Source organism: Balaenoptera physalus, assembly GCF_965194825.1.
Source record: "Balaenoptera physalus genome assembly, chromosome: 18".
Classification (NCBI taxonomy): Eukaryota; Metazoa; Chordata; class Mammalia; order Artiodactyla; family Balaenopteridae; genus Balaenoptera; species Balaenoptera physalus.
The window spans coordinates 45,577,847-45,586,891 of record NC_138899.1 but is presented as its reverse complement, the minus strand read 5'-3'; the positions used below and the strand labels follow the sequence as shown (position 1 = coordinate 45,586,891).

At 32.0% G+C, this 9,045-nt stretch overlaps 1 pseudogene across 1 annotated transcript; it reads left to right on the top strand.

Moving 5' to 3' along the window:
• The first annotated feature begins 1,579 nt into the window (after positions 1-1,579).
• LOC309647531 (ATP synthase subunit epsilon, mitochondrial pseudogene) lies at positions 1,580-1,851 on the top strand (annotated as a pseudogene). Its single transcript has one exon. The product of its transcript is annotated as an ATP synthase subunit epsilon, mitochondrial pseudogene (transcript).
• Positions 1,852-9,045: the final 7,194 nt, after the last annotated feature.

Sequence of the window (9,045 nt, the reverse complement as noted above, 5' to 3'; positions counted from 1 at the left end):
TGATATTTCCAATCAAAACTTTTAATATTCCCCTTAAGTAATTTTAAGTAAAAGAGGTAGATAAAAATTCTCATTATGTTTTAATTTTAATGACAACTAAAGTTTTACTTGTTTTCAGTTTGTTATAGACTGAAAGATGGAGCTAATAATGTCTGTGGTGAACTTTTAATTTCAATATTCCTAAGTTAATTTTTTCTTCTTCAAGACACACTGTAGAATAATACAACTATTTTTTTATGATTGAAAATGCTTTTATCAATGTAATTATGCTTATATTTCTATAAGTTTCTGATGTGAGAGAGAGAGATAAAAAGATTATTTTAAAACAAACACTAATAATAATATCAACATTTGAATACAAATCAAAACCAACCCCTGGATGGTTAATATTAATTAACCAACATATTAATAACATTAACATATTAATGTTAATATTATAGTAGCAGTAATAGAAGTAGTAGTAGTAGAAGTGTTATAGTTAGTAGTATTAGTTATCAGAGTAAAAATAATATAAAATTATAGTGGCAATAATACAGGATAGTAAATTTCTTTATTGAAGTTGGAGAAATTACAAAATTATTTTTTAAATGATGAAGGATTACATTTAAATTTAAATTTGATAAATACAATTAAACTTATATTTGGAAAAATTTTTAAAAATATTTAAATTTTAAACTTTTATTGGCTTCACAACTTCTTTGTAATTATATTTTCCTATAAATAAGAATAGAAGTCCTGCATTTTATGATAATGCAGACGTGTCTCTAAACCTGGTATAGTGGTTGCGTGGTATAAGCCAGGCATGGATCCAGTTTTCCTGTTCAACTGCAACATTTTATTATTTTGTAAACTACTAAACCCTTTGCATATAGTTTAGTTTGAAAAATTGACTACTAAAATAGTTTAATATTGTTGTTACTCTATTAGAACGTATTACCATATGCTAACACATATATATGGAATCTAAAAAAAAAAATAGTTCTGAAGAACCTAGGGGCAAGACAGGAATAAAGATGCAGATGTAGAGAATGGACTTAAGGACATGGGAGGAGGGAAGGGTGAGCTGGGACAAAGTAAGAGAGTGACATTGGCATATATACGCTACCAAATGTAAAATAGATAGCTAGTGAGAAGCAGCCACATAGCACAGGGAGATCAGCTGGGTGCTTTGTGACCACCTAGAGGGGTGGGATAGGGAGGGTGGGAGAGAGACACAAGAGGAAGGGGATATGGGGATATATGTATACATATAGTTGATTCACTTTGTTATACAGCAGAAACTAACACAACAATGTAAAGCAATTATACTTCAATAAAGATGTTAAAAAAAAAAAATAAAAATAAAAATAAATTTAAAAAATACTTTAGTAATATGCCCTGTATCTTATTATGGAGAATAGAAAAATATAAGTTTTGAATATGAATTAAGAAAAACAAGAGTGGTTTCAACCTTTTAAAACAATTAATTTAAAATTAATATTTATAAGTTCTTATAAATCTCATATATCCAAAACTGCATGTGGAAAATGAAAAATCCAGAAAAACAAAGAACAAGTAATTCTCAGACCTGACATTCTGCCAGCCGGGCCACAAGCTGAGACGACATTGACAGGTCCTCGCGATTCGGCCTGACGCACCCCCTCTCGCAACATCATGGTGGCATACTGGCGACAAGCTGAACTCAGCTACATCTGATACTCCCAGATCTGTGCAAAAGCAGTGGGGGGTGCACTGAAGACAGGATTCAAAGCAAATGCCGAGAAGACTTCTGGCAGCAGCATAAAAATTGTGAAAATGAAAAAGGAATAATCTACCCTGATTACAGCTTGAAATGCTGCATGTTCAAGATGAAGATGTAATGTGGACATGTGTTATGGCAGATTGAAAATAATCTCCCTTCATGGAAAAAAACAAAACAAAACAAGTAATTCTAACTTGAGTTAAATGGGGAAGTGATGTGATGACATCCAATTGTCTTTTTCTTTGACTGATTAAATGCAGTCTTTTGAGAATAAACTTATTCTGATGGAAGAAGCAGACACAAGCATTCTCATCTGAATCATGCATTAGTATTCAAAAGGAAGAGCTCCATGGTTGTGCAAACCATGGAGGTTGTCACCTTTTGAAATATAGCTAAATCTTAATTAGGTGATAAGGTGGTAGAAGCTAATTAAACCTTGAAAGAAAAGTCAGCAATTTGATGCACACATCATTACTTTCAATATTTATTTGTTAAAAAAGTAAAAGTAATAAGTAGAGAACATTTTATTCTCCGTTCGAAACAAATAGAAATTGAGACACACAGGTGATTTTAAATTTTCTAGTAGCCACATTTTAAAAAGTAAAAAAGGTGAAATTAGTCTTAATGTATATATATATTTTTTAACCTAATGTGTTTAAAATATTATATCAAAATGTAGTGACTATAAAAACTGAGCTATTTTTTATTCACTTTTCATACTAAGTCTTCAAACAGTATTATTTTACCTCACAGCTCATCTCAATTTTTATCCACATTTCAAGTATTTAGCAACCATATGTGGTCAGTGGTTCATTTAACCACGCTATTGTCTTCATTATTATCATTTGAAATTTTGCTCAATTTGATAATTGAAAAAGAGTATTTTATTTTCCTATCTTTAATAGTTTACTGCATTTTGCTTATTCAACTGAGAATGATTCTAAGACTTCTGTTATCAAAAAAAAAATCTTATTGTAGCATATCATTTTATATCCCTTGCTAACTTTCTAACAATATTCTACAAAGACATATTTTTCTTTTCCTTCTTCACTGTTTCCTTGGGAAATGGATTCAACCAGTACCAATTACTAAAATTTTTTCTTCAAAAATATTTTGTTTCCTCCCTATCTCTTTTTTTTTTTTTTTAAAGATTGATTGATTGATTGATATGTTGGGTCTTCGTTTCTGTGCTAGGGCTTTCTCTAGTTGCAGCAAGCAGGGGCCACTCTTCATCACAGTGCGTGGGCCTCTCACTATCACGGCCTCTCCTGTTGCGGAGCACAGGCTCCAAATGCGCAGGCTCAGTAGTTGTGGCTCATGGGCCTAATTGCTCCACAGCATGTGGGATCTTCCCAGACCAGGGCTCGAACCCGTGTCCCCTGCATTAGCAGGCAGATTCTCAACCACTGTGCCACCAGGGAAGCCCCATCCTCCCTATCTCTTCATTCCACCCTGAACAATAAAAATGTAGAGAGTAACATAGGAAAATATATTTTGTACTTTTTTTGATATTGTGTTTCCCTGGATGTATTCCTACCTTCTCACTTTAAGAATAATCACAAAAATATTAATATTCTATATTTAGGGTTGTTTTTCAATGTTCAGTTATCATATACATGTTTCTCACATAAACTCAGGAAAATATTAATAATCCTACTCAACAAGTGAACAAACTTCACTGCAGAGCTTTAGAGCAAATGACTATTTTGCTCAATTTCCTCCATGGATTATTATAATACATGCATGTAGGAGTTTTGATTCTGAGTACAACAGTTTTAAATTATGACAGTCCTTAATTTATCTGAATGTTTTAGTTTTCACTCTCTTTCTTCTCATTCTTGATGTTGTCTCTTTATAATATCACAAAGTGCCAAAACTAAAAATGTCTTCCCCACATGAATTTTGCCCAAATTTTTGTCTTTTTTCTGTATTTTAGATCATAATTTCCAATAGTGGCTCAAATATTTTCACAAGCATAGCTTACTTGTCCTCAACATAACTCAAGAATCTCTTTGGTCCTTAGGATGTTTCCTCTCATATTAATCAAATGACTCAGTTAGTATTAATTGAATAGCATTTATATTTCAGCACTAAAATGGTTAACAAAACTATTACTTTAGAATTGTTCAATCCAGTGATGAATATATTCACTTTATAAGACTTTATTTCTGAATGTATACATGGGGAAACAAAGCAGTGTCTCTCAATTCTGGTTGCATAATAAATGCCTGGGGACAATTAAATTTACTGATGCCCAGGACCACCATACAGAAGTTCTGATTTAATGGTTTTTGAATGGTGTTCCAGGAATTGTTTGTTTGCTTGTTTTGTTTTGCTTTGTGGATTTTTCCATCTTCAAGTAGTTTGTATTATATTTTAATTCCCAAAAAATCAGGAATCTGGTTGGTTGGGTTTCCTTATGGGTACAGATAAAAAGTCCAGAGTTGAATCCTACGTTATTATTTTCATTTTTAATTGTGATAACATAACATAACTTTTACTATCTTACCATTTTGAAGATAGGTGGTACTAAGTACATTCTCATTGTTGTACAATCATCAGCACCATCTACCTCCAGAACACTTTTCATCCTGCAACATGAAACTCTGTACCCATTAAACAATAACTACCAATGTCTCCCTCCCCCAGTCTCTAGAAACCACCACTCTACTTTCTGTCTTTATGAATTTGACTGGCCTAGTGGAATCTCATAATATTTACCTTCTTGTGACTGACATTTTTCTTAGCATCACTTTGTGGGTTTTGTTTTTTATTTTAAGTTTCCTAGGTGCAGACATAAGAATCACTAAATTGGAAAAAAAAAAGTTTAAATACGTCAAGGGGAAATTTCTAATTTGGGTGACTAAGAAATATATTTGCCAATAGCATAAATAGGAAATTCAATTTAATAAAAAAGTTAGTTAGAAAGAAGTAATGGGTACTTAAATTACAATAGTTAAATAGAAAAAAGTTGAAAAGTTAGATTTTATCTAACTATATAATTGTATAATTCTTATATATTATTTTAACATAATATAATTGAAAAACAATGGGAAGCAGGGAGGAGAAAGATTAATGGATGATAGAAAAAATTAATTAGGCTGACAGAATAAACTCAGTGATGCTGTGAATAGAGAAAAGAAAAAATATGAGAAGAAAAAAATATAAACTTTTAAAAGGCATTCAATGGATTCCAAAATATGAACAGGAAACCATCAGGCACATCTAATTGATATCTTACTTTATCTCACTATTGTGTAAGTAGCTACACTTCACAAATGAGGCAGAAATTAAGGCTCAGAAAGTCTACCATGGCCTATTGACAGCACATATATAGTAAACAAATATTGTTCAAATGTTTTCTGAATCTAACTCTGGTGCTCATTTCATGTGACCACTGTGTAGAAATCTGACTGGAAAATATTAAAAGCAGTTAGGAAAAATGCTTTAGATTTCAAGTTACAAATAAAGAGTAACAATGTAGTTTGTTCCATTGTCAAAGTATAGGAGATACTTAAAGTCAAATATACAACTTGGGAGTGTAGACCTAGAAGAAAAACACTAAGCAGAAAGTGTGGCACATAAGGCAAAATAACTCATGATAATTGTTAATATCATCAGTATTTTTTATCACTAGCGCCACCATCTTCCAAGGGTTAGGAAGAGGAAAAAATATTGAAAATGGATTTTTAAGGTGAGAAAACTTGGGGCAGACATTGAAATAGATTTCTGAGGTTTAAGAAAGATATTTGGAATAAATACAATTAAATAAAAAAGCATCTCAAACTGTTATGGTGATACGGAGGAAATACCAGAAACAAAAAGGAATATAAAAAACAGAATAATAAAAAATGTTAAAACAAGTTATGGGAACTAACTGCCATTAAATTCTAGAAAGGAGATATAACCCATAAATTGGATTATGATAGGGGACTTTGGGGAAGATTCTTACATGTCTCCTTAGAATTTAGGGGCTTAATTTCAAAGACACATATGGAAAGCTGAAAACAGAAACCCCCTAAAATTCATAGTGTAACAGAGAAGAACAAACCTGACTCTACACTGGATCTATTCATTTAACTCTAACCCTTGTGGTTTGTTGCCTGTGCTTAGTCATGCTGGCTCTGCACCTTTGTAAAAGAATGTTGCCTCTAACCTGATATATACATAATAGCCCATTCTCAAGGCTCTGACTTTTAAATGTATAACACTTTTCCATTCATATAGAGATAAAAAGTTGCAGAGCAGAAAATAATTGTCTTGTTGGATGCTTATAGGTACATTTTGACCAGACCTACATGGACAGCTGCAAGAACAAAGGATTCTGGCACCAAGAAGCTTGCACAAGCAGCCACATCTCTTCCTCTTTTAGTATAAAAGAAGCCTGAATTCTAACTTGGGTAAGATGGTTCTTTGAGACACTAGTCCACCATCTTCTTTGTCTGCTGGCTTTCTGAATAAAGTTGTTATTCCTTGCCCCAGCAGCTCATCTCTCAATCTATTGGTCTGTTGTGTGGTAAGCAGTATGAGATTGGACTTGGTAGCAATAAGAGTCCACTCTTGAATGTATTCTTTCTCACTAAGAGTCTACATTGTCTTTTGATTATGTACATTAGTTTTGTCTTTATGTGACCATCTAGTTCATGTCCGTCCCTCTTTCTGGGTGCTATTCATTCTGTGTCCCTCCCTAAAAGCCAGAGAGATCCATCCAATATTCATAACTCAACCATTAAACACATGAGGTAGCTATGAGATGAAATGATAAATATCTCTTTCATATGTTTATACTATAAATTAACTTTCTTAGAAAAACAAATTTTTTATGGATGCATAGCATTCTTATTTTTCTTAATTAAGTGGAGAAAAATTAGGTAGTTTACCTTGATGGTAGAATTTCCCTGGCAAGCCTATTAATATCGATATGTTGTTTATGTAAAACAAATGATGACATTGTCTCTTCCTCTTAAAAGGAAGGGACTACCAACACTTACAGAAGTGAAAATGACTGTGACTGAAGCAGTTTAATCTATTTGGGAATTGCAAAACAGTGTAAACCCAATATAGAAAGGTCAAATAAATTTCCAGAATCTAGACTCTGGATGCAGTAATTAAATGTAATTTAGAAGAAGAGAAATAAGAAAAATTGTCTTGGATAATAAGGACTTCATTCAAAAGTACTAAAAATAGAGATGTCCAAAATTGAGTGGTTTTGTGTAGGAGTGTGTGGGGGCAAAGTGGGGTGGTATGCTATATTTTATACATATTGCACTTGAGGTTCAAAAAACATATTCAGATTATCATCTGAGAAATTAAAGGATACATACATTTTATAAACTCATAACAATTATTTGAAATAAATATATCTATATCAAACTGAAGGTGATTTCAGAGTAGTACTGCTGTGCGTGTTATGTAGAAAATTTGTTGCAATTTAAGAAGAGATTATGGAATGAAGAAGTTAAAGAAACAACTAGATGCAATGTTGTAGTCAGAGAGATAGTATTTTAAAGAAATAACCAAGGTATCAAACAAAGCAGCTAGCATTGAAAATTCAGAGGGAATTGAGAGGGCAGATACATCATCTAACAGCAACAGAAGGTATGTGCTAAGAAGACTGAAGAAAAGGGATTTTTAGAAACACTTTATGCTAAAAATATGCATATATATTATCCCAAGTGAAACCACAAAAGTGAATTGATCACTCTAGGCTAACCAGCTAAAATATCTATATAAACAGTTTAACAAAGATTTTATTTGAACTCAGAATGATTGTACAAAAGAACTTTGAAGTTAAATTAAATATCTAGATAAAATTTTAACAATATGTTCTTATGCTAAATTCTCTGCCTGATGTAGGATATTGCTCTCACAATTTTATTATTGTGTGTGTATGTGTCAGAAACATCTAGCAGGCAATTAGAAATTTCAACTTGGTATTCAGGAAAAAGTTAGAAAAAAGAGAAATAAAGAGCCATCTTGATAGAGGTGACTGTTGATGACAATAAATAAATAAATAAATAAATAAAAGGATTATAATGAAAAGGCAGAGAAAATAAGAACTTTGGGAAAATAATTTTAATCAGTGATATCAAAGAAATACCCAGTTTATTTTTTTAACCCTAAACCTTAGATATATGGTGTACACATGAAGCAATCTTTTATGTAGTATATATAAATACTTTAGGAATTTAAAGATTCTAATTTGGATTTCTCAGAAAAATTTATGCTGTCCTTTTATGTCTTGCTTACCTTTTTTTCCTTTACAATAGTGCTATTTATCTTTTGTTCTGCTTTTTCTCAGTCTTAACCAGTCTTGTCTTTTTTTTTTTTTTTTTTTTTGCCGTCCATCAGTTTTCTTTCAGATCCCAAAATGTGGAAGTTCATCAGTGCACTGTCTTAGGCCACCCAATATATTTTTCAAAAATCCATCCCAAAGGTTTAAAATACCATCTAACTGTACTATGACTCCCAATGTATTAGATGCTAATCTTAATATCTCACTTTCAAAATATCTCAAATAAATTTTCTCTCTCCAGCAGTATTACTCTTCTCTTGGACTGATTACTATTATCTCTGTCCTGGAACACTACTTGGTCTCTCCAGTGTCCATGTTCTGCTTTCAAGTCTCAGATTAAACAGCATCTCCACTAGTGAAGACTTCTTTGATAGTATGATTCCATAGTAGGTCATGCTCTATCTCCAATTATTTTCCAACACTACACCTTCTTTATTTCTTTCAAAGTACATATGACAACCTTAAAGTATGTAAGTATGCATCTATTTGTGTATTATTTATTTTCACCCCCCTCTGCAATATCCAAAGTTCCATGGTGATGGAAAATATGCAAGTTTTTTTCATCTTTTTCTTTCTGGAATCTTCTTTATGGTCTGGCACATTCATATGGGATGAAAGAAGAAATTTACCAGAAGGCTAAAGTCAAGGAAAAACCGCAGTTATAAAAATATAGACCTAAAACACATAATGAAGGCATTGATATTGGAGTAATTTACTAGTCTATAAGCATATTGTGAATAAATGGTAATAACATGGCTACACTACCACAGTACCTCTACTACTATCACTGCTGCTCCTTTGTGACTACTAAAAGAATATAATTCCACTGGCTAGTCACTGTATTCCAAGCAACATGCAGGCATAGAATAAGAAAAAAATTCATTTCAATTCTAGAAAAAAAACCTTATGATAAAATTTTTCTTATAAATATCATTTTCCAAATGAAAAAATTGATGATCTGGCAAGTTAAGCAATTTATTTAGCTCACAATGCAGACAAGATTCAGAAA